The 27,015-nt window shown below is 43.8% G+C and overlaps 1 protein-coding gene across 4 annotated transcripts in view; it reads right to left on the bottom strand.

Annotated features, from left to right (window-relative positions):
* FAM222B (family with sequence similarity 222 member B) overlaps positions 1-26,329 on the bottom strand; it is a 137,444-nt gene extending 111,115 nt beyond the window's left edge. For all 4 annotated transcript variants that reach the window (XM_083172359.1, XM_083172357.1, XM_083172358.1 and 1 more), the window contains exon 1: positions 26,192-26,329. The gene's annotated coding sequence lies outside the window, so the exon portion shown is untranslated. The remainder of the gene's footprint in view (positions 1-26,191) is intronic.
* Positions 26,330-27,015: the final 686 nt, after the last annotated feature.

Raw genomic sequence — 27,015 nt, 5'->3', positions numbered from 1 at the left:
TGGCCATGAATTGCAATATGGCTATTTTTATTCTGCATGCAGGATCTTCCATCGTCCCGCGATAGCGACACGTGGGACCGCGTGTGTAGGCACCATCATTAAGATGTACAGTATGCTTTCCTGTGGCTAGAATGTACAATTTTGATAAAAATCTGGGCGTATTAACACACTGAGGGCCAAATCTGCAGATGGCAGTTCTAACGGTCTTGTTCATTCGAAATTGTGCAATGTCATTATGGAGCTGAAGCAGCCAGTAAGACTACAAAAAAAATAACTGTCATTTGCAAAGTGTGGGGATTTACAGAGTATTGGAAGTTAGTTATACCTTCCATAGAGAAAATTGCATTTTCTGTGGTCAGTCTCATCTGTGTCAATGTTAAATACTTACACAGCATTGTAAGATGCAGTCTATAAAAACTTGCTGTAGACAGACGAGCTTTATACGATACATTCAATAGAAGAACTAATTAATTTTAATCTTTGGCCACTCCAAGATTCAGCCCACAGTAGACCAAGCTTTACTTTGTGAAAAACCCCAGAGAGGAGATTGCTTCATCAATATGCTGGCTGACTCACGGCCACCAGTCCCCAGGCATACACACCTTCCCACTGAGAGCTTCAGCAGAGAAACCATTTGCACCTTTTACACATCAATCAGATGCTGGTCAGACTAGAACATTCAGTGCATGTTACAGATTATAGACATCAAGCAACAAAAGAGGTACACCAACCCAGCTAAGGGGTTACACATCAATACGGTCTGGTTTCGGCATATAAAAAATCCATTTACACACACACCTACTGTATATAATGTAGGGATAATATACATTTACATAATCTAGGGAGAAGTGCATACATCACTTTCAAGCATAGGGCGATCCAATAGAGAGTTCAATGACAGCATACTGAAAGATTTGGCAGTGTATTCATATATTCTATACAGCTAAGTCTAAGCTATTGTTTTGTTTTATCAGCTAATTCGCAGGCTCCCTGCAGTCAATGCTTCCTGGAAACTGAGCAGCTACAGACTACTACACAAAACCCTACACATCAGTCAGCAGCCGTCACATAGGGCTGAGTACCTACCTTGCCACCACGCTGTTCAGCAGCATGTCATTACAGACAAACAAAAAAACAAAAAAGCTTTGCCACTTACATGAGAATTAGAATGGTAGGAACAATGAGGGGGAAAAAACAAAAACACTAACTACAGTACGTAGTCTTCCACAAACAGAAGTCAACTGGTGCAAAACACATTCCATTAGGACATTTCTAGTCATTTTTTGTCAGCGGGATGGGAGGTGCCATTGAACACAGTCACTTCCAAATGCTAATTTTTACAGGCATATTTTATTAAACCCAAAAGCAGCATGTTCCAATTAGCATGGACTCATCCATGAGTGAGTCTCATCCATTTCTTCAAATCGTTCGGGTTCTTCCCCCGAATCGTCCTGCAAAATCATTTGAAATGGATGCTTCTGGCTAGAGGTTGGCGGTCTTTGAGGCCTGTTCATAGAACCTGTCAAAGCGTCAACAGACCTCGCCAGAGATGCTGCCCACGCTGGTTCTGCTCTGCGGGATTCCGCCAGTTCAGCAGAAAGCTTAAGGTGCCCATACACGTCCCGATACTGCCATACTTTTTGTGCTATTATAGCATCGCATCGGACCGCTATCAGCACAGTCCATTAGTGCAAACTAGTCACAACTTGCATTTTCAAGGAATATAACTAAAAAAGAAGGCGATTAAGTTACTAATGTTGCAATTTTTATAAAGTTTATACCTGTTTTTGCATCTAATATGATACATGACACAAAAGTAATTTGCACATCCTTCATTTCACAGCACTGTCAGACATTTGGGGCGGTATTCAATGCCGCGGTGAGGGGTTTTTCTACGCCGAGGATGGTTTAATTTCAGCGAGGAAAAGCCATCCTCGCTGTCAAACCCCCCTCGCCGTATTAAATGTTTGGGAGAAATCCTCGCCGGCAGAGGACAGTGAGGACATCCTTAAATGGTGAGGTACGCCGCAAATACAGCGAGGCTGCTGCATTTCGTGGCAAACCCCGCCGGTTTAATGGCCACACTCGCCGTTTCCAACTTGCCAAAAGGAGCCAGCAAAGTGGAAACTGCAAGGGAAGGGAGTTTAATACTCTGATGGTGAGCTGCCGTCATAGCTCGCCATCAGAGCATTGAATACCCCTCATAGTCAGAAAGTTGTCATTAGCAGGATCCTCAACAGGGTAAGAAAACAAATGCTGGATTAACATAGATCTCTACTGAAACGTTTGCAAACAAGCTCACACAATTCACAAAGACCTCCATGTTTGTCAGAGGACTGAAGGACTTTAGAACAAGGGAGAAACTCTGCTGAAGTGGACGCAACGGCCTCGTTAACAGTGATTTACTCCCCAAAGCTGTATTCTGTATAATGTATTGTGCTTCATGCGTACAATACAGCAGTTAGAATGTTGAAACACAATATGCTGATCTGTAACACAAACAAAACAAAATTGTATATAAAAGCAAGGATACACTTATATATCCCCCCACATACATCACAGTCTCCATAGCAAAGACATAAGCACTGAATTTGTGGGTTTGTTGTCAGAGAGGAATTTCGGAGGAGGAAACACCCAATTGGTCATTCCACCAAGTATGGCCAACACTGAACGCAAACCCCCCCCCCCCCCCCCCCCCCCAACACACAAACATTTGAACGCAGTCATGTGGTCTACAACGGTTTATATTTTTCTATTTATGGCAACAAGAACATATATGGTAACACAGCACTAGAGGCATTTTGTAGTAGAATAATTACTTGAAAGTGAATATTTGGAGGAAACTCACAGCGAGACACCACCCTGATTGAGATATTAATGCTGTAATAAGTCTAAAAACATCCTGTTATGTATATGTAAGATAACAAAGGAAACGCTGCGATATTAGCAGAAACGGGTTTGTACAATCAGAGGGAATGTACACACTTCATTTTTACTTATCAAGAGTGCTTGGGATTCAGCACAAAACATATCCTTTCTGCACATATGTATTAATAGAGGGGGAAGAGAGCCACACAGATTGCTCTCAGAGATGAAATACAGGTTGAGTATCCCGTATCCGAATATCCGGTATCCAAATTATTCCGAAAAAGATACATTCCAGAAAGTGGAAAAAAAATTGGGGGGCTAAAAACTTAGGACATATGTAACAGCATTACGGAGGACATGAAATATAACTGGCACTATATATGTTCAAGAAAATTATTGCTTGGCATTCAAAATCTGAGATAGTACATAACTTTTGTTTCATGTTTTGAAACCTTGTTTTTTGAACAAATAAAATATATTTGTGTGTATTTCATGTGGTTGATGTGTTTATACAACATAATTGCAAGATACTTCAAAATACATCACTGAAATATTAAAATATTCCGAAATACGGAATAATCTGTTATCCAAAATTCTCCTGGTCCCAAGCATTTCGGATAAGGGATACTCAACCTGTACAATATTCTTAGATAGCCAGAGAACACTGCACCCAGTGGCTAGATTTGTATGAAAAATGCTAATGTGTATTCAGATTCATATTTTTTGAACATAGATGTGATGTACTGAGCACATTATTTGTAGTTATAATTCTTACAAAAAGAATTTGAGGTATCCTGTAGCACCAATAGTTCTGAAACTCAGTCCTCGGGACCTCAAACAGTTTATTTTTGAGGTAATCTAAAAAAGGTGCACAGGTGCACTCATTACTCACGGACACATTTTAAAAGACCCACAGATGGAGCTAGTTATTTCACTGTCAATTCTGTGGGAAGACCAGCAAAACACGAACTGTTTGTTGTTCTGAGGACAGTGTTTGAGAATGTTATAGCCCAGAGTTTCACAAACTCCACCATTACTGTCCAGGTTTTAAAAATATCCATGCTTGAGCACAGATGAGAATAAAAGTACCTCAAGTCTATTTGATTTAACCATCTTGGCTCAAGTATGGATACCCTAAAAATGGACTGTAATGGCGGAGTTTGGGAACCTCTACCATAGCCTATTGCAAAAGTACCTAAAACAGCTAGTCCTGCAACTGTCAATGGAAAAAAGGGGCAATAGCAGCACCGTACTTAATAAAACATATACACTAACGATTGGATTGATTTCACAATAAAGTTGATATTGTAGCATAAAAACATAACAATTGACCCATTAAAACAATCTAGTTTGATGCCAGAGGGCTGCATCGCTCCATGTGTGGGCACCTTTAGACATTGCTTACTTTGGCAGGATCAAAAATATGCAGTGTTATCACCTGCAGCATTCCGTATACTCACAACTGGGTATTACACTCTCGGGTGGTCGACCATACACTTAAGTATGAATGAGAGTCTTCTTAGCAAGGTAGACAGAACCATGCTGCACTGCAGGTGGGGCAGACGTAACATGTGCAGAGAATGTTAGATTTGTTATAATGGGGCAGATGTATCATAGCAGCGCTTATCGCGCCGCTATGATACTTCCTGCTTCGCCTCAATAGCGAGGCGAAGCAGGAAGGGACATCGACAAGATGTATTAACATCTTGTCTGCCGAAGCGGGGGAGCGTTAACTCCCCCCTTCGGCGATGTCCCTTTCTGGAGATAGCGCATCAGTTAATACTGATGCGCTATCTCCTGTCCCCCGGCCGGCTGCACTGGGCATGCGCAGGATCTCGCAAAAAACGCGAGATCTCCAGCGCAGCCCAAGCCAGACGCAGGGCTAGCGTTGTCCCCATAGTGGGGGATAGGACAACGCTAGCCCTGAGCTGGCGAAGCGGCCGGGGCGAATTAACGCCTTGAAGGCTGTTAATACATCGCCCCGGCCGTTAATCCCTGGGGGGGATTGCAGGGACAGCCCCGCCGAGCGTAACTCGGCGGGCTGTCACTAGCGCACGTTAGGTGCGCTAGTAATACATTAGGGATAGACGTAATCCCCCCCCAGTTAACCAGCGTTAAGTGCATTTTTGCACTTAACGCTGGTTAATACATCTGCCCCATTGTCTAGAATGTTAGAATGTTAAACTATATCCTGTGCTTCTGAGAATATCCCTGGTCCCTGCTTTCCCACTTTTTAAGAGCCAGTATTTAAAGAAGCTGCATTACTTACCAGCATTGACTTATTTCTAATGAGCAGAAGGCAGGTCACTATTGAGTGCACATTCTGCAATCCTATTGGATGACAGAGTCAACAAATTTTTACACACTCAATCTTTTGGGCTTAGGTTTATGTGCGAGCATCATTCTGTCTTGCAGTTTACTGCAATGCAAGTACCACATTTTTAATATCTTAATCATTTAGGGGGTTATTTAACAAAGTCCGTAGAGAGAGAGCATTGTGAGGAGTACTAGCCAATCACTTTCTGCCCAGTTAGTCACACCCAAATAGCTGAATGATTGAATAGCTCTACTGGGCGCGCATTGCTAATGGTTGCCGTTAAAACAATTGCATTCCCTCATTATGACAACATTGTGAATGTCAACATTGTGGTTTTACATTAACTTTTGTAAAACCCTAAAATTGACTGTTGGCATTCACATTGTCAATATCAGCACTGAATTTCGACATGCCGTCAGCAGTTTGAATATTGACTTTGATGACATATCTTAAAGGAATACGGAAAAAAAAAAATATAGCTGCAGTTTTATGAACGTGTTACTACCCTCAACTTTAGATAGGTTCTTTTAGGTTCCAGGGTACAGTCAAAAGCAATGTTTTAGAAGACCTAAAAATGGACACTAAAAATGAAGTCTCTGCTCCTCTGCGTAAATTAGTTTTACATGAATACAAAGTATATTAATTATTTGGAGAGTACTGTATATTGGACACTGTGTAGGTTAGAGAGGGGAGAGGCATGACAGCAGCATGAAGGAGAATTCCTCTATAACATAAAGGTGTGGTGCAGCAGAGACCACATGATTGATAACCACGCTTCATATTGACTGAAAACCACTGGTTTATAACTCTGCCACAACTATGTATAATGACATTATTTAATACAATGCCTCTTAATGACAAAGTCTGCTCTCATTAGGTGTCAACTGCATTTGCGTAGCTGTGTCCGTGATGAGATCCTGTAGCAACGGTTAACATCTGCTTACATACAAACCAGCAGAAGCAGGAAAAACCAGAGCCACCACATACAGACGGAGCGCCTCTCAGCCAGGGTAGGGGAATGGCCAGATTCCCTTAGCTGGCGCAGGCTTGCGGAGAGGTGCTCCATCTCACGGGGACGCGCGGCTATCACGCACGCGCCCCAGTCAGCACGGCGGAGGGGACCTCTTTCCCTGCCCATCTCCACTTCAGGGATCAGGGGGAGCTGGGGGCAGCGGTGGAGGGCTCTGTCTGGATAGAGCACGCGAGCGTCTCGTGCGCCGCCTTCAGTTGGCTGGCGACCGCCAGGAGCAGCTCCGACGGAAGCTGCTCCACCTGGAAGTCACAAGCAATATAAAAACGGTGTCTAAAATCACTGCTGTGTGTCAAATAATGCATGTTAAACCAATTAAAGGGCATTGGTGTACGGCGCTACAAATGATGGCTCTAGATGCTGAACGGCTTCTGCTCTATAGATTACTAAAGGAATACAGCGCATAATGAAGCTGTTGAATTTTCACCCACTAATTGGATACAATAGGTCATGCACTGCCATAATCACTGTGAGCACCAGCACAGCTGGGAAGTACAGTAGCCTCTTCTCATTGCAAATCACTGCACTATTCAATACTACAATAACACACATGAACATGTGCGACAGCCGCAGCTGGCTGGCATAGTTTAACACACACAAACTGTACAGGAAAACAGCCAAATGAAAGATTTGCTGACACACTGGAGAAAATATTTTAAGCAGATGTTATAAAAAAAAAAAAAAATAGTGAGACAATGAGAACACAGGTTTAAATTATTAGCATTCTGAGAAACTATTATGCAAAGCACATGTAAAGACATACAGAGCGAGATTATTGGATATAGAAATCCAATTTCATTCTACGGACTGAGAAAACTTATACTTTAGGACAGTGGTAGCCAACCCTAGCCCTCGAGAGCTACCAACAGTTCACATTTTCCAGACAACCTAGCTGCTGCACAGCTGCACTCATTAATCACTGACACATTTTAAAAGATCCACAGATGGAGCTAATTAGCTCACTTGTGATTCTGTGAGGAGACCTGCAAAACATGCACTGTTGGTAGCTCTCGAGGACTAGGGTTGGCTACCCCAGCTTTAGGATATTGCTCTACACAAACAGAATAAATAACACATTCTAGAAACCTAAAAAAAGTCAATTAAGTTAACCCTTTGAGTGGCAAGTGAATTTGTCAACATAGGTGTGAAAATTGGCAAGCACACATTTTTATTCATCATAATGACTTGTAATGTTATATAGGAATTTTTTACACATTTTTTATTTGAATTTATATAAACAAATGTGAGTGACGCCGGCATTTTTAGCAGATAATTTAAACACCTCTCTCAGAGATGTTGGCACTCAAATGGTTAAGACTCCATGCAATTGGCTATTTCTACATGAGAAACTGGTAGCTGCCATTGTGGATAGTGGTAAATAGATTGTGGTGAGAATTGAAGTGCATTGTTCATGCTTGATTCTTTAAATCTCTGTAAAAGACAAGTCATATTTGGAAAATACCAACCATAGGAAATGAAACAAATCAGGGGTGGCCAAACTAGTCATCACTTCATGTTTTCCAGGCCTCCTGTGAATGTGTCAGTTAGGAGGGAATGCAGCACATGTTTGAAAAATATGAGTTGGTAAATGACTACACCTGTGCCTCAGCTAGGTTGTCTGGAGGGAAGCAGTATGAAATCCCGGCGGTCGGGATCCCGGCGTTCAAAATCCCGACCGCCGAAATCCCGACAAGGGGGGGACGTGGATCGCCCCCCCCCCCCCCCCTTGCGGGTTCGCTGCGCTTGCCACGCAGCGGGCCCGGTGCCTCGCTACGCTCGGCACACTAATTTATTGTCCCTCCAGGGGTGTCGTGGACACCCCAGGAGGGAGAAAGTGTCGGGATTTCGAACGCCGGGATCCCGACCGCCGGGATTTTAACTGCATCCCGTCTGGAGAACGTAAACTGTTGGTAGATCTTGAAGACCGGTTTGGTCAGCCATGACTATAACTGATCTATAAGTGTATTTGCATATTAGTATATTTCCATGGAGTATCAAACAGATGGACACCGATGAGATGCGGAATTCATCCCTAAACTGCGTGTCCACCCACCAATCTTATCCTTAGTGAGGGGGACACAGGCTGCCTCAGCAATCTTCTCCACGGTGATGGGGGACAGAGGCCGGCCACTGTGCTCCTCGTCTGCCAGGTACCATCTCCTGTTCTGAAATTTTGCAAACCACTCAGACACAGCAGCTCGCAGCTGGTTTAAAACACCCCTGCTGTTGCAGATTACAATTGCAAGCCAAAGCAATTGTTTCGGGTGTCTTTTTTCCTGTCTCAAATGGACTAATTAGTTACCCAAACAATTCTGAAAACTGTTCTTGGGCGCTCATGAACATAGCAAGGCATGTACATATATACAGGATTTAGCCGCGTACAACTGTTAAACCCATCTAATGTCCTGCTTTGTGAGTTTGGACGCTGAAAGTACTCATTTAGCGCACACTGATTCTCCCACCACTGCAGCTATCAGGCGCCTAACAGGGCAACAATTTAATTACTCCATTTAGTGTCCTCTGTCTGACATTGTGAAGGAAAACAATTTAATCGGCCCCTTATAGTCTTAGATCATGGGTCTCCCATGGCCTCTTTTAAGTACCACAAGAAGTTCATGAAAGAAATGAATGTGGTCGCCTTCAGTGTGCAGTGCAGCTTATACGATTCTGTGCCTTGTTGGTTCACAAGAACTTTAGTCAGAGATTACAGTCACAACCAGTCAAATTGTGTCTCCTCTACCTAGCAAACTTTTAGCGCATCTGTCATATAAGCATTGTGTGCGACTCAACATCTGGAATGGTTAGTTTATAACTGGAGCACTAGAAGCAACCATTGTATCTCTTATTTACAAGTTATGAAAATAAATTAAAATTCTCAGCACAGCAATGTAGCCCATATTCAGTTCACAGCCCTTCGTCACAGTAATCGGCATTTCCTGGCTCAAGTGTCATTTGTTACGCTATTAGCACACGCAATAATACCGCAGCTAGCCCCAAATGCCCTGGTTAAGTCTGATTTCTTATCACTGTGTCAGGTGACATTCCAACTAATTGAATAGCTCCGTTTGTCACCTACATTGCCGAGTTGAGAATTTACTTCTCCCTGTATGTGTGGTCACAGTGCTACCAAACGGTACATATTTGCATGCAAGTGCTGTGGATCAGAATCTATAAATTGATACGGAATTCATTGCCGACGCACCCCCAGATGCAATTATTTTCAAGTTATTGAACGTTATTATTAGAGACAGGATTATATGCATTTGCATATTTGCATATGCATTTGCATATTTTGCCCATTCTCACTGGTTATTGCATATTTTACCTTAAATCTAGTGATGGTGCATATTTAAGGCCCTGCCCCCTTTCCACCCGCGAGTCTCTGCACTGCTTTGCCCTGCTGCTGGCCAGGTAGTGGTAGAGTGTGCAGGCTGGGGCAATATGTGTTCAGTGTGGGGGAACCTTGGATGTACGATATGCCTGACACTGATCTAGGCTGCCAATCCATGTTGATAAAAGTCAGTCGGGGCGGATGCCATTACGAAGCTCCTGAACCTTTGCCTGCCCCTGGCCTGGGACTTTACAAGAGACAGGCTTCTGCAGCAGAGGAGGCAGGCCAGAAGGGTTGTGACATCACGCAGCGCAGAGGAAATGCTGTGTCAGTGAGTATGCGGCGCACGGAGGAAGCCTTCAACTGCACCGCCCTCACACGCTATACTGACATTTGATCCATCGGCGCTGGAGATGAGGGTCCGTGTAGTTGATGCAAGAAGAGCTTTGGACGCTGCAGTATGCTGTAGCAACCAGGAAGAAAATAAGTCCTATGTACAGAACTAGACATCTGCAGATGCTGTGGGCCTATTTTTGAGGTTTATTTGCAACTAATTGTATGCAGATTTTTAAATTAATAAGTTAAGAATTACTTTTTTTATTACTTAATGTAGCATATTTTAACACTTTTCATGCATATTTTAAGTATTTTTCATGCATATTTGCATGCATATTTCAAGCTTTTTATGTTGCATATAATCCTGTCTCTAGTTATTATCATTTTTATATGGCAACACAAGGGTTCCACAGCACCTGACAATACATAGATGAGCATTAAAAAAAAAATTAAAAAAAGGAACAATTTAAGGTAAAAATGCAAATTAGAACAAGGATATGGTATTTAAAAGACAGCAGCAAACATTGATACAGAGGGAAGAGGGTCCTGCTCGTGAAAGCTTACCTTCTAAAGGGCAACAGCTAACTTTGCTCTGGAAAGTTAACTGGCTAGGTGTATTATCATCGTCATCATCCGCCTCCTCTCCCCCCCCCCCCCCCCCCCTCTGTTTGTTTACATGGCAGCACAAATTCATAGGTTAGGTTTTTTTTCCACCAGGACAATGCACCAGCTGCCTCATCCGGAATTGTTGCAGCCAAATTGCATGAACTGCGCTATGAATTAGTAGCTGGTGCAGTGTTTCTCCAATGGTTCCCTATTCATCTAGTGCGAAAACTGAGTTTTTGCATTGGTGCACTTCCTATTTTAAATAGGTACACTGCTTGACAAAAAAAAGAGGGTGTGGAAAAGGGGCATACCTGCACAATAGTGCCCCTTATTCAAGTTAAGTCACACAGTAGTACCCCTTATTTGTTTGTTTAAGAGATAACATTTGTAATTGGATGTTATTGGATTTAAAACTGGTTGCACAATCGGGGACAGAGAGTGGTGGTAAATGGCATACACTCCAGCTGGGGTAAGGTCCAAAGTGGAGTCCCAAAAGGTTCAATTTTGGGACCCACCTTGTTTAATATCTTCATTAATGAAATTGGAAGTGACATAGTGAGTAAAATTGCAATATTTGCAGATGACAAGAAATTGAGTACGGAAATGAACTCAGGAGAGGATGTGGAAACACTACAACGTGACCTAACTAAACTGGAAAGGTGGAAAATGCAGTTTAACATTGAAAAATGTAAAGTGATTCATTATGGGAACACAAATGAACAAGCTACTTATAGGCTAAATGGAGTTATTATAGGGAATTCTGCTGTAGAGAAGGACTTGGGGTCATCATAGATGAAAAATTGGGTAACAGTGCACACTGCTCAAGTGAAAAGAAAACCAGACACTGGCATGCATTAAAAGGGGTATGGATACAAGGGATGCCAATGTGATAGTGCCTCATTACAAAGCATTGGTGAGACCACGCTTGGAATATTGGCCCTTATTCAGATCTGATTGCAGTACAAATTTGTTTGGAAAATGGGCAGAACCACGTGCACTGCAGGTGGGGCAAATGTAACATGTGCAGAGAGTTAAATTTGGGTGGGGTGTGTTGAAACTGAAATCCAAATTGCAGTGTAAAAATAATGCAGCCAGTATTTACATTGTACAGAAACAAAATAACTCACACAAATCTAAAGGCCCCCATACACTAGGGCGACTTGTCCTTAGGACAAGTCGCCCCCGACTTCCCCCTGAGCTTCCCCGGCTGCTCCCCGGGGGAGCTTGATTAGATTGGCACTTGTCTCGATTTATCACATGTAAAAAACCCGGGGAGCAGGGGGGGGGGGGGGGGGGGGGGGGGGGGGAGCTACATAGGTGGGAGCTGGTGGGAGCAAGGGGGCTGGGGACGCTGCGAGGGACATGTCTGTGTCCCCCGCTACTGGGGACGCTGCGGGGGACAGCGTCTGTGCGAGGCGGTAGAGGGAGCAGGGGGGGCTGGGGACGCTGCGAGGGCCACGTCTGTGTCCCCCGCTACTGGGGACGCTGCGGGGGACAGCGTCTGTGCGAGGCGGTAGAGGGAGCAGGGGGGGCTGGGGACGCTGCGGGGGACACGTCTGTGTCCCCCGCTGCTGGGGACGCTGCGGGGGACAGCGTCTGTGCGGCGAGGCGGTAGAGGGAGCAGGGGGGGCTGGGGACGCTGCGGGGGACACAGGCGGCATAGAGCCGGGCAGGGGGAGCCGGCCGGGAGCTGTCAGTAATGAATAAAAAAAAAAAGCCCATACAATGAATGGGCAGCCTGTGATTGGCTGCTGAGCGCTCTCTCAGCCAATTGCTGACTGGCTGAGAGAGCGCTCAGCCAATCACAGGCCGCCCATTTCATTGTATGGGCTTTTTTTTTTATTTCATTACTGACAGCTCCCGGCCGGCTCCCCCTGCCCGGCTCTATGCCGCCTGTGTCCCCCGCAGCGTGACCAGCCCCCCTGCTCCCTCCACCGCCGCGCCGCCCCACTAGGTCCCAAGTCGGGTGGTCGGACGTGCAGCAGGTCCGACCACCCGACGCAGATCCGATGCGCACGGGACCGCGCATCGGATCTGAGGGGACACATCAAACTAGCCGATTTTGTCCGATTTCGGCCAGATCCGACTGATCTGGCTGAAATCTGACCAAAATCGGCTAGTGTATGGGGGCCTTAACTCTCTCTGTACATGTTACATCTGCCCCACCTGCAGTGCACATGGTTTTGCCATTTTCCAACAAATGTGTACTGCGATCAGTTCTGAATAAAAAGCCATTGTGTTCAGTTCTGGGCACCGCACCTTAAAAAGAACATAAATGAATTGGAACAGGTACAGAGAAGGGAAACTAAGCTAGTAAAAGGACTTGAATCACTAGAATACAAAGCTAGGTTAACCAGGCTGAATATGTTTTCACTGGAGAAACGGAGGTTGAGAGGTGATATGATTAGTATGTTCAAATACAGGACTGGGAATCATATGGAACTGGGAGATGATTTGTTCACTAACAGGCCTATACTTAGGACACTCAGGCATGTACTGAGGCTTCAGGAAAATAAATTCCGTACTGAATTAAGAAGAGGCTTCTTCACTTTTAGAGCAGTAAAATTTTGAAACTCATTGCCAGTGGGGGTGATTACAGCAACTACTCTTAATTAATTTAAATCAAAACTGGATGCATTTTTGGCCACTAAGGGAATCCTATAGATATGATGTACTCAAGTCAGTAGTTAGAAGTTAGATAGAGGTCGAACTCGATGGACTATCGTCTATTTTCAGCTATGTTACACTACACCACAGGTTCTCAAACTCAAGTCGTCAGGACCGCACACAGTGCATCTGAATGGAACTGTGCACCTGCTGGATGACCTGGAAAACATGAACTGTGTGGGGTGCTGAGGGCAGAGTTTGAGAACCCCTGCACTACACAGTTATAGACAGACATACACAGGAGAGGTACTTTGCCACCTGGAAACAAGCCTAGGCCTGAATAGTGGCTTGTGCCACTGATAAAGTGGCTGGTGAAAGCTACTCACAGGGTCCCCATCCATTGAGCCCAGAACAGGTCTTATGGACTTCTTAGTTTAAGAAGCTGCTTCATCAGCCAGCACCTGGCTGCTGGGTTTAAAGCAGAGTCTCTCCCATTAGTCAGGGCTACTGACGGCCATTAGTGCCCAGGTGATCAGTCTTTACAGAAAATGTGGCATATAGAACTACAGACCAGACATTCCTTCCACCCACCCTCCATCCAAAAGCAATGTCACTCACCACGGCTAAGGTCTGCACATGGCCGGGAGACCGCACTGGGAAAGGAGGGTAGGAGGATACCAGCCACCAAGCTGCAGCGCAATTTTCCATCAGGAACTAACAATTGGGATAAAGAGAGCTTTTCCCAATGGCTGCTACCCCAATCTGCTTCCTCTCACTCTTTATTATTACACACAAACAGACCCGGGCATACCGCTATTATAACATGCTCTGCATAGGGCACAATAGGGATTGTGGCAGCTGTGGTGAGCAGAGCAGGTTCCGTCCCGAGGGCATCAAAGTCACCGCAATTTATTTATGCAAGGTACATTTCTAGATTTAAAAAAAAAAGTTTACAGGATTAAAACCACCATAGAGAATGGTTTACCACAAAATGGGATCCATTGGGGATCACATAACCCCTGTAGTTTACCAGTGCATGCGGTCTACTGAGGTTATGCTTATACTACATGTATTGGTTTCTATAAGATTAATGCAGGTATTTGGCCTAGCAAGCTTATTTTATAAATTCCATCGGTTAGAATTCTCAGCTCCCCTGCCAGTTACTAACTGTTCCACACGTAAGCTTTTAAATAGAAATTGTGATTATTTATTGACTTCTCCAGAGCATGCAATAAAACTTCACAACATGCGGTTGTCTGAAATTTCTCTCATTTTCCCTGAAAGGTGTATTCTTTGTTTTACGCTGCAGAGAAAACGGCTTTCAGGCTGATGAAGCCATACAGTATCCTGTAAACAGCCACAATAACGCTATGCCAAAATCTAAAGAAATGATCAATACATAGATTCTCATTCTAGAATTCAACATAATTCTTATATGGCAGATTTTATACATACACAAAGAGAAAAATAAGAGTAAAGAGTGCGGAATTAAATTTATAGCCTGCAAATTGAAAGACCTGTTACTAACATGCTGTGACAAAATAAAGGACAGCAGCAAAGGCAATACGGGAAAATGATGTCGTTTCAAGGTGTCCAATATTGCGCACCTTGAAACTACATAACTTCCACCCGTTTTGTCTGTGCATACTGTATGTAGATGGTAGCATCTCCTTCACATAGATATTTATGAATCTCACTACAGGAAACCTATTCGGCTTTGACCTAAAAAAACAATTATCTCTATAGCAATTGTCAAGGTGCCAGATTCAATACCACTCCTGGCATACCACGCGGCTATAGATCCCAGGTTTAACACCCATAGCTATTCAATTACTTGGCATTTTCCACATGCAGTAAGTGAAGGCTACTGCATGTAAACCCATAGCTGCTGGGCGTTATGTAATTAACCTGCAGGGTAGCCCCAGATGGTTCATTTAAGACTGATTGTGATCAACAATCTACATTTAGTACACCCATTCAGGCTTATAGGGCAGGGTAGTGGCAGTAATTGAATAGCTCAGGGCAGAGCTGCAGCAGTGCAGGAAGTCCCATAGTGAAATAAATCAGCCATAAAATGCCTTGTGTTCCTTAAAACAGATTGTGTGCATTTTTCGATTTCATGGAATAATTATAATAGTAAAACTATTTGCTTCTGAGATATATGATATTCCAAATTAAATTATTTGGACCCACAAAGCATATTGCCTAAAAAAAGGTACATACAACTCTATGCGATGTTACAAAGGAGCTCATTTTGGGCCTTCTGAACGATATTGTTTGTGATATCATGTACGAGCTGCACTCTCACAGTTGTTAGGGACCCCACCTGTCGTCTGTACAATACAGCTCAATTTGACTGGATCGCCAACATCTGCATGTTTAGCTGGGGGATGGGTGAAGTAATTGAATGAGATCGTTAACGATATTATTCAGTGTCAACTCAGCAGCATGCCCCGATTAGCGAGGCCGCTGCCTGGGGCAAGTCCCAAATTGTGAGGTCGGTGGTCTGCACCCCCTCACCAGCAGGCCACACCCTGTTTTAGCTGGAAAATGTAACGCGTCTGCGCCCTGCATCCTAGTGGGAACAAAATGTTCATTGATGATATCACATAGAGCTGTATTCAAATGTCACATTGCACCGGATCTCCCGTCTAAAGATATGCGATATGCAATTGAATTGATTTATTTTTAGGAGCGTATCACGCTCATTAAGGTCAGATTTAGCCACGAATAGAAGCAAAACCAAACTAATGGGCACACTAAAAAAAAAAAAGGACCATTTCAGCGATCAAACGAGTAACTTTTCATATATATCACCTCGCCGCCCTAGGGGGGTCAAGCTGAAATGCCGGCGCCAGCAGTGCCATTGGGTGTCCTCTAGTGGCTGCCAAAAATGAAAACATCTGAATACAGCCCAAAGAGAGTGATCAGGAAGCCCTACCTACAGTGAGGCTCATATTCAATTATTCGCAACTGCAGCCAGGCACATACAGTAGAATAGATTACCCCAACAACATAAAACCTTCCTGTACTGCACTATAGGGAACAAAGGAAAATCTGCAACATTAGTGATCAAAGTGTTCCAACAAAGCTTTGCGTGTAACCACCTTGGTATTAATGGTCACAATAAAGGGTACTCTTTGCCTAGAACGGCGCCCATCGCGACCATCGAATGCACTAAAAAACGGGTGCGATGCCCGTGATTTCCCATAGGGACTAATTTTAAAAGTGAGATTGGACGCGATTTTAGTGTTCAATGCCTCGATGCCCGCGATTTTTCCATAGGAAACAATGTTAAATGGGCCACAGAGCCCTAATAGTCCCCCTGAAGTCTGAAATGGCCCCCACAATTTTTAACGGCACCCCACGATCAACGTCAACCCAAAGCGTGGCGAGCGCAGCGAGCCCGCGAGGGGCGTCGGTACGCGTCCTCCGACCTTTTCATACCCCCACTATCCACGTCGGCGTGGAGTTGAGAATAGAATAGTGTGGCGAGCGCAGCAAGCCACCGAGCCCGAAGCGTGGCGAGCGCAGCGAGCCCCGCGAGGGGACGCGTATACCTTCACAGGTAAACGCGTCCCCTCGCGGGCTTCACAGGTGTCCGCATCGCCACGGACACCTGTGAAGCCCGCGAGGGGACGCGTATAACTGAGAAGGTACACACAAACCAGAAAGATGGATAAGGCGCTCCCACTTGGGATATAAATGTTAAGATGATGTAAAAGTTCCTTTTTCTTTTTTATCCTTTTGTTTTCTGACAGTTGGGAAGTCCTCTGGGCATTTATTTGTGAACCTCAGAGAAAAGACAAAAGAAATACACTCCTCATAGTGTAAACCATCTAAAACAAATATATGGAATTTTGTTCTTTTTTCTGTAGATATTATTCCGTACCAAAAAAAGAGCCTTCACTTAGGCCACAAGATGTCTCGCATATATAGGTCAGATATTGGTGATCCAATCAAACTCTTCAATATCTCAGGTGTACCTCAGGTGTACCTCGAATAAGAAAATTAAATGCTCCACATAGTGTAAATATGTAGACATTTATTTATAAAAACAAAACATATATAAAAAAACCAAATGGCATAGTACCGTATCCGGACTTATTATCATTGGTCCCAACAGGACATTGGTGCCGTGAATCTGGACTTACCTGGCTTTTACATCTTTGGACTCATTTCTAGAGGGTAGACCTTCTGCAGAGACCCGGGATCTCTCCAGGATACGTCTTCCTTCTTGTATATGCGATACATATAGCCTTGATGATAAGGCCGGATACGAGGTACACCTAAGATATTGAAGAGTTTGATTGGATCACCAATATCTGACCTATATATGCGTGACATCTTGTGGCCTAAGTGAAGGCTCTTTTTTGGTACGGAATAATATCTACAGAAAAAAGAAAAAAATTCCATATATTTGTTTTAGATGGTTTACACTATGAGGAGTGTATTTCTTTTGTCTTTTCTCTGAGGTTCACAAATAAATGCCCAGAGGACTTCCCAACTGTCAGAAAACAAAAGGATAAAAAAGAAAAAGGAACTTTTACATCATCTTAACATTTATATCCCAAGTGGGAGCGCCTTATCCATCTTTCTGGTTTGTGTGTATTGATATTGGGATAGTTTGGTGACTATCTTTTGTGTGAGGGCTGCACCCTTTGTGTAGAGCACAGGTTATCTTATTATTTTTTGTCTATAACTGAGAAGGTATCCGCGTGCGCTCGCCACGCTTCGGGCTCGGTGGCTCGCTGCGCTCGCCACACTATTCTATTCTCAACTCCACGCCGACGTGGATAGTGGGGGTATGAAAAGGTCGGAGGACGCGTACCGCCGCCGCTCGCCACGCTTCGGGTTCACGTTGATCGTGGGGTGGCGTTAAAAATTGTGGGGGCCATTTAAGACTTATGGGGACTATTAGGGCTCTGTGGCCCATTTAACATTGTTTCCTATGTAAAAATCGCGGGCATTGAGGCATTTAACACTAAAATCGCGTCCAATCTGACTTTTAACATTGATCCCTATGGGAAAATCGCGGGCATCGCGTCGCACCCGTTTTTTATGTACCCGCGATGGCCGCGATTTTTTACCCCCGACGCTAATCGCGGGCGCCGTTCTAGGTAAAGAGTACCCAATAAAGCAACAACACTGGCACATACTGTATATGTATGCCTATTCAAATCTTTCATGTGCCAAAACATCCAAACTATTCCACACTACATGGAAACTGACTGAATGCTATAATAGGTGAGAACCTGATTAGTGTTTATTCTAGCACCCGCTATCTTTGAAAACCCATGCAGTTCCTCTTCCCTGCCTGGGGTCTCGATGTCTGCGGTGTTGTTTCTAGTACAGGTCTGGTTTGCATATCAGTGCGATATACAGACCACACTGTGCTAGAAGCACTACAGTAGACAGTGACACCCCAGGCAGGGAAGAGGAACTGCATGGGTTTTCAAAGATAGCGGGTGCTAGAATAAACACTAACTGATGTATTGTCCCTTTGCGTTCACCAACATGTTATAAATCCAGCCTAACTCTTCCCCCCCACCCCCAAAAAAAAAACACATGGGGTAGATTCCATCATTAAAAAAAAAGCCTGTATTTACAACTGTTCTGCAATGGAGCCCAGCAAGGGCCACACAGAAGCCTACCCATCCATAACAGCTGCTTACTGTGTGAAAGGTGAGAGGAAGAAGCCCGAATCACTTGTGTCATAACCAGATTTTCTTAAGTACAGGCGTGAGTCTGATGTTTATTCATGCAATGCTCTCCAGCATACAGACTGCAACATTATGCAAGAAGGGTTCTTTCTGATCTGGTCTATGCTCAGGCTTGGTTTTGGTCTAATTCCTGTTATTTCATAAATGGATTATAATTGGATTATAGGAAATGTGGAATACAGGTCATTTTTAAAGCGTAACATTTCAAAAGGACTCCAGAGGTATAGTAGCGTGTTGCAGAAGCCGCCTGCGCCTTTGTAATAAAATTATAATTGAGTCAGTGACATACAGTACTGTAAAATTGACTTTTGTATGTGTTTTAAGTGCACTACTAACAGATAAGAAAGGTCTCTGCTATAGTAAGTCATACCTTCATTTATTTACCTCACCAGATTTTTCCAGAGGTGATATTACAGATCTCACACACACACACACACACCAAAACTTCCAATGTTCAGTTAGTTATTCCACTGTTCTCAGGAGTAAAAGGTGCCCATACACTTATACAATTTGGTCCCTTTTCACCCGATTCTGATGGATAGGACAGAGAAATCGTGTGAAAACAGTCCAAATCGTATGTGCCTAACCTCCCATTTCGATCTGTGGTCCAGTGCACATCGGATCCAGAGATCGCAAGTGCTGCACATAAAGTGCTGCACATAAAAATTGTCGGTTCCAGCAGCACTAGGTAGGGGTCACAGACGCTACATCCTATGCCAAAGTGCTGCATAGGATGTATCGTATACGGTCCAGCCAAGGGGGAGCCGTGGGCAGTTGCTGAGGCTGCATGCAATACCTCGGATAACTGTATGGTTAAGGCCCCCATACACTAGCCGATTTTGGTCAGATTTCAGCCAGATCAGTCGGATCTGGCCGAAATCGGACCAAAATCGGCTAGTTTTGATGTCCCCTCAGATCCGATGCGCGGTCCCGTGCGCATCGGATCTGCGTCGGGTGGTCGGACCTGCTGCACGTCCGACCACCTGACTTGGGACCTAGTGGGGCGGCGCGGCGGTAGAGGGAGCAGGGGGGGCTGGGGGCGCTGCGGGGGACACAGGCGGCATAGAGCCGGGCAGGGGGAGCCGGCGGGAGCTGTCAGTACGGAATAAAAAAAAGCCCATACAATGAATGGGCGGCCTGTGATTGGCTGAGCGCTCTCTCAGCCAGTCAGCAATTGGCTGAGAGAGCGCTCAGCCAATCACAGGCTGCCCATTCATACATAGCAGCAGCGGGGACGGGCAGTGCAGTGGCGGCTATTATATTTTTAAAATACTTGTCAAATGACCGGCCGCTCTCTGATTGGCTGAGAGCTCTCCGGCCAATCAGAGAGCGGCCGGTCATTTGACAAATATTTTAAAAATCTAATAGCCGCCACTACGCGTCCCGTCCCGGCTGCTGCTATGAGTAGGTACACTGCCTGGCCAGGTCAGCAGCGCTCACCGCACCCGCCCCCACCACTGCTGGCCGCCGCTGCCCGCCCCCACCACCGCTGCCCGCCCCCACTACTCCTCACCGCCCTGCAGCTCCCCGGGTTTTTTTTTTACATGGGATAAATCGCATGCGATTTATCCCATGTAAAAAATGGCACATCAAGTGCCAAATCGTATGTGAGCCTCCCGGGGAGCTGCCGGGCGGCTCGCAGGTAAATTGGGTCCGACTTGTGTATGGGGGCCTTTAAGCTATAGACAAAGTCTCAGACCAAGCATCCAATAGGAATGCTGCAATTTACAGAACCACATCTTTTCTTATGGGGGGGGGAAGAAGTCAACCACTAATAAAACAAGTGTGACTGATAAGAAACAAATATTTTTTCTCTTTATAGAAAATATGTTGTTGGAGCTGGGGGGTGTACAGGTTAAGCATCCCTAATCCAAATTATTCCGAAAAAAACATACATTCCAGAAAAGTGAAAAAAAAAAAATTCTAAAAGTACTATTGGGGACATCTGTAACTGGCACTACTGAGAATATGATATGTGGCTGGCACTAAATAGCTGCAAGAAAATGATTGTTTGGCATTTAAATTGAGTATCTGAGATAGTACAAAAACTTTGTTTGAGGTTTTGAAACCTTGTTTTATGCACAAATAAAATATATGTGTGTATTTCATGTGTTTATACAACATAAATGTAGGATACATCATTAAAATAGAAAAATATTCTGAAAAACTGAATAATCCGTTACCCAAGGAACAGGTAATATCATGTTCTATCTATCTATCATTTGTACTCTAAAACTGGGTTCCTATACAGATCACCATTATCACATTCATGTAAATCAATCCATTACTACAACTTCTAAAGTTATCGATAGATTCAATGAAAAAATGAAAATAAAAAAGGCAATTTATTTAAAATTGAACCATTGTTGCTAAAGATGGGTTGCAGGATAAAGAAACTTTGCTATAGGGTAATAGCCGATTAAAAATATCCGAACAGTGAAGCGATTACTGAAAAAAATCTAATCAGAGAATATAAAAGCCATGGGCAAATATCTAGTGCAAATCAGGGAGAATTAAAAAAAGGTTTAAATGAGGGGTGCCAGCATTAGAACCCCTCCTAACTGGACCATATCACTGCCCTCCAATCAGTTTGCAATTATGTTTATCTTCCTCTCCTGTCCCCACATATCTGCCATTCCCTTTCTGCGCCAGCTCCCATTCCCCTACAGATTCTTCTTCAAACTCCACACCCTCTCATGTCACATACAAGGCCCCCGCCATTGCTCCCTACATGCTTCCAACCACTCTCTCTGGTCAGCCAATAACTGTTGCCTCTCCTTTACCCTGGTCACTGCATCCCAAGTGCAAATCCATGATTTTTCCCATGCTAATCCCCACCCACTCCCCTCACTGGAACAAGCTATTTAGCTCTATTAGACTCTCCCCGACCTTGAAACCAGCACTGAAGACCCACCTATTCTTCAAAACAAACACTTCCGCATAACCTAGTACCGAGGTCTCGCTCTACTCTCCCCTTGCTTGTGCCTCCTGTCACCTGTTTATCTCCCCCTCTTTCTATATTTGGTGCCTTATAAATAAATAATAGTTAAAACACCTTATAATTACACTGTAGCAAGCCAGGATAAGTTACTATTAGAACTGATAAAGGTCAAATGTCAATCTACTTTGAAGAGAATGGGTGAAATTTAATAAGATGAGATTCAGAAAGTGAGAGCTCCAGGTTTTTTTTAAAGCGGCAATCATTTAAGGTGCCCACACACTAGCAAGATCTGCGCATAATCCAGCCTTGAAATCTTTTGTCTGTCCTGGACAAAAGATTTCAGCCAAGCGCACATCTTTACCAAGATCTCATGTGCGTTCCTATGGATCTTTTGATAAATCTTCTGATCTTTCATGCGGCACGTAAAAGGTGCCCATACACATTACAATTATTGTATACAATATCGCAAGTATGCTGCACATAATTTTTGTACCAGATCTCATCTCATCGCAAAACCGAGATGCGATATTATATACAATAATTGTAATGTGTATGGGCACCTTAAGGTCAGAAGATTTAGCAAAAGATCCACGGGAGCGCGCATTGGACCGATATCAGCCGATTATCGGTAAACATCGGAAAAAAAAATCGTTCTAGTGCGTGGGCACCTTTACACTGCAAAACCAGTTTGAATTTTAAGTGTAAGTGATCGCCGCTTTAAAAAAAAACCTGGAGATTTCTTAAAAAAAATCTCTCATCCTATTAAAATTTTGCCCAATGTATAGGCCCACAGACTGTACCGCCAGCTTTCTTCCCAACTAAAAAGATGCCTTGGGCTGAAAATTAGCATTACTGACACGTGGCTGGAGGCAGAGGATTTTGAGACAGCTTCTGGTTACTATAGGGATTCTCTAACTTATGCTTAGTCATATTCCCACAAAGGAACACACATGCTGCTTTAGAAATGCTACATTAATAGTACGACGAGTAAAAGCATAGTTACATGGTCTAGTTATTAACACTATAAGAAATGTGCTTCCTTCTCTGTTGTACTTCCAACAAACACACTATAGGACGTATTTGATTGTCATATCGCGCCCGTTCTCCCATCTACAGCAATGGGAGAAAAATCGTGGCTATATGCAATTGATTTTTTTCCCCAGCTGCTTCTGCTCATTCTAGTCAGGTTTATTCACATATAGCGGCTATACCTGAGCAAATTAAGGGGCGAGCTGTGAAAAGTCCCACTGGAGTGCTGAAATAGGTGACTTTTCGTGGATTTCAGCTTGAGAACCTCTGGGGGTGCAAGCTGAAAGAGAGCTACATTTGAATAGCTCATTTGAATGCCCTCTAGTGGCTGCCAGCACAAAAAAAAACATTTGAATATACAGTAGCCCTATGAATGAGATGAGGAACAAGCGAACCTCCTAATTATTCCAGAGGACTTCCTGGAGAATGATGGGGACACAGAACATGGGAGGGCCACACTAGTAAGAAAATATTTTATACCAAACTACAAAAATGACATTTTGCTGGCATTTTAGAAGGTGAACTTAGAGAATCTCTACACAGATTAGTCACACAGTAACTGCAATGTCCATTTAGTTACATATTCCCATGTGTAAAATATCCAGCTGTATGCAGATGTAAATACTATAGGTTTTTGTGGAGTAGTATAACCTGTGTTCATTCTAGCATCCTGCATCTTCCAAAAACGTATACAGTTCCTCTTCCCTACCTTGGGTGTCGCTTTCTGCTGTGTTGCTTCTAGCACAGCGTGGTCTGTATTTCAGCACTGACATACAGACTAGGCATGTGCTAGAAGCACTATGTAGGGAAGAGAATCTGCATGGGGTTTGGAAGATCCAGGGTGCAAGAACAAACACAAATAGCCACAGCCATATGTCGGGAAGACAGAGTGACAATAACTTTGGACAGCAATAGAAAACAAATTCTGACTAACCAATCACAGCTATCTACTACATATTTCTCATAGACATGATAAACACAGATCGAGACAATATCAGAATAACCAACTAACAGCCATTGTAACCGCAAAGTGCAGCACAGACAGCAGCTACACGGACTGTGAGTGACTCAATAAGGTGCTGGTAGGTTGGCACAGGTATCTGGAGCCATGCTGACTACAGTGCATCACACAGCTGCTGGAGGGTGTGTAACTGAAGAGCCATAAAGCTAAAACGTTAATCAAGGTGGTCCCACAGATGATCAATTGGGTTCAAGTCCAGAGAATTAGGGGGCCAGGGAAGTACTTGGATGGCTCGGTCATGCTCGTCCAACCACTGTCAGACATTTCTAGCCCTGCGACATGTTGCATGGTCTTGTTGGAAGATCCCCTGTCCCAGGGAAGACAGCCAATCAGCATGTATGGGTGTATGTGATCTCTAAAGATGGATTTATAACCAAATTGGTCTATCCACATGGAGGTGTGGGCCCATGGAAAGTAATGAAAACATTTCCCATACTATAACGCTAACACCACCAACTTCATTCAGCAATGTTTGCAGGATGTTTCCCACCTCCCATGCCACATCCATTCATTTGATGTAACTGAAAATGTTAGTCATTGGAGAAACCAACATTCAGCAGAGGTCCAATTCCGATACAGCCGTGCAAATTGAAGCCTTTTTAATGGCGATGCACTTTCTTTTGCATAGGTGCAGTGTCCATCCATTTGCTTCAGAGCACCATACGCAGCAGGGTTCACTGAACGGTCATTTTAGACACAAGTCTGGTAGCCCTAAGTTTGTTTAACAGTGAGCTGTCCCACTGTAACGTGTGTCGACCCACATGCACCTTCGTAGGTATTCAGTTTCCAAGTTAGTTATTCTCAATGGTATCCTGTTATGATGCAATTTTCTCACAGCAGCACGCGAGCAGAACACAAACTGCGCTGTTTCATATATACAGCCACCCCTGGCCTGAAAGCTGATAATCATCCTTTTTGGTAGCTCTGATAAATTGCCCCTTTTCCCCATGACAGCAATGGGTGACTACTGTGTATAATGCTGCAGAGGATGTAGACCAGGGGTAGCCAACTCCAGTCCTCGAGAGTTACCAACAGTTAACGGTTTCCAGCTCACCTTGCAGGTACACAGGTGCACTCATTACTGACTAAAACGTTATCTGTTGGTAACTCTCGAGGACTGAAGTTGGCTACCCCTGATGTAGACTATGGGACCAATGTAATAGGGTGTGAGAATAGGAAAGTGAGAGATTTTGAGTGACTGTTCCCATTTTATTAAAGCGGCAATCATTTACACTGCAAAACCAGGTTGATTTTGCCATGTAATGGATTAGCGCTTTAAAAAATTTTTGGGAAAAAAAAATCTCCCAAGATTTTTCAATTTATGATTCTCACACCATATTTAATTTGGCCCTATGGTGGACTACCCCAGTAGCCCTTTAGCAGTTTCAGACAAGGTTGGTTATCTTTGGGATCGGAATGAATAAAGCTATTATTTTAATGACTTTTGGCTACAATTATTATATTTATATGGGGCCAGGACATTAATTGCGCTTTGAAGTTGTAAACAAAACATACATTAAAAACAAAACACTGAGGTAAAAAGGCTCTAATCACAGTCTTACCATCTATAGATAGAATTATTTTGCTTCTCAGCAAGATATAAGTCTTTGGCAAATATTACATAGCATCCACTTGTGTTTTAATCAGAAAGTAGATCTATAAGAAGATGCTCATCCGAACTCTTTGGTTGCATTGTAAAACACATGTAGAGATCCAGTTATAGAAAGATAACATAATGCTATACCTTTCCACACGAATGGTGAGATCACAGTAAAAGATGCATTTCAAAATGACTCCATATTTTTTTTTTTTTTTGTATTTTCTAGGGAAGCAATTTCTTGACTAAGTGAATTCCAACTTGTGGTGATGCATCCAGCACAGTACTCTGTCATCCTATTTTATAGATGCCACCAGGATGGGTGTAATTAAAACAGCATAGCAGGTGTATGTATAGTGAGAAAAATGCAGCACAGAAGATCCTAATCTCAGGACGGGTGCACAGGGCGAGGTGATCTGCACATGATCCCTTTGCAGAGCTAATTAATCATGACCTTGTTCAATCCAGCAGAGCAGCAAAAGATGGGGACTGTCCTGTATTGGGGACTCTCTGTCACCTAGCACTCACATGAGATAAGTAGGTCACTACAATGCAGGATACAGGGCAGCTGCGATGGGCATTTTGGTAAATGACATTAAAGGGAGGGAGCGCACACACACATATATCCTACATAGTGACCTACATTGTCTAACACACTCAATAGTGCAATGCAGTCTCCTCCTCTGAAGGCATATACTTATAGTACATACCTATTGTGATGGCCTGCTATCATCATATATACGTATGTCTGTGTATTGTGAGGACGTGGGCTACCAGCAACTTACCTGGGATCCCTCAGCCGTGGTGGAACCATGAAGAGGATGATGATTCCCACAAGCAGCACACACAGTGCAGGGCCGGGCTCGCGTCTATCAGAGAGCGGAAGTGACGTACCCGGCAGGGACAGAGTCAGTGGTGGCCATTACCAGAGAGGGCAACACATAGATCGGGAGAGCGGCTTATTGCATTGCGTCCTGCCCGCATTTCTTACATTAAATAAAAACCTTGGGGATTAAATTATAACAGAAGGGGCCCGGCGCTGCTCCCTGCGACGACCTGTGTAGGTGCTTGGCTCACTGAGCACGTGTATGTGACAGCTGTCACTGGGGAGATGTCACAGCCTCCCACTAACATGCGGCTCAAGCGGCGGCTGCTAATCTCTCCCGGGCACAGGGGGTTAATTTGGTTCACTATTTCTGTTTCCTTTCAATTCCTTCTTAAGGGCCCCATACATCAGCAATTAATTGTGACAATTTTCAGATATGGAGATGATTGCCACAATTAATTTTAGATGTGTGGGCTCCCCCTTTTGGCAATGCCAATCAAAATCGTCAATCGATTGCTTAATCAGGTTTTTAAACATGTTTAATAATCTGGTATTATCTGCAGATCTTTTTTATATGTGTGGGCATTCCCAATTCGTCTTCTTCATCTATTTACATTATGAACAGCAATCGATTGGTCAATTTCCAGATATGAAGATGCAATCTTTAGATGGAAAAATCTGCCGATCACTGAAATAAATCTGTAATGTGTGGGCAAGTCAGATAGATTGTAAAATCCATTTATCTGGCCAAAAAATCCCTGGATCTGGAAATCCATTAATTGT

The sequence above is a fragment of the Crinia signifera genome, chromosome 2, assembly GCF_055691185.1.
Source record: "Crinia signifera chromosome 2, ASM5569118v1, whole genome shotgun sequence".
Lineage (NCBI taxonomy): Eukaryota > Metazoa > Chordata > Amphibia > Anura > Myobatrachidae > Crinia > Crinia signifera.
This window is presented reverse-complemented; position numbering and strand designations above follow the sequence as displayed.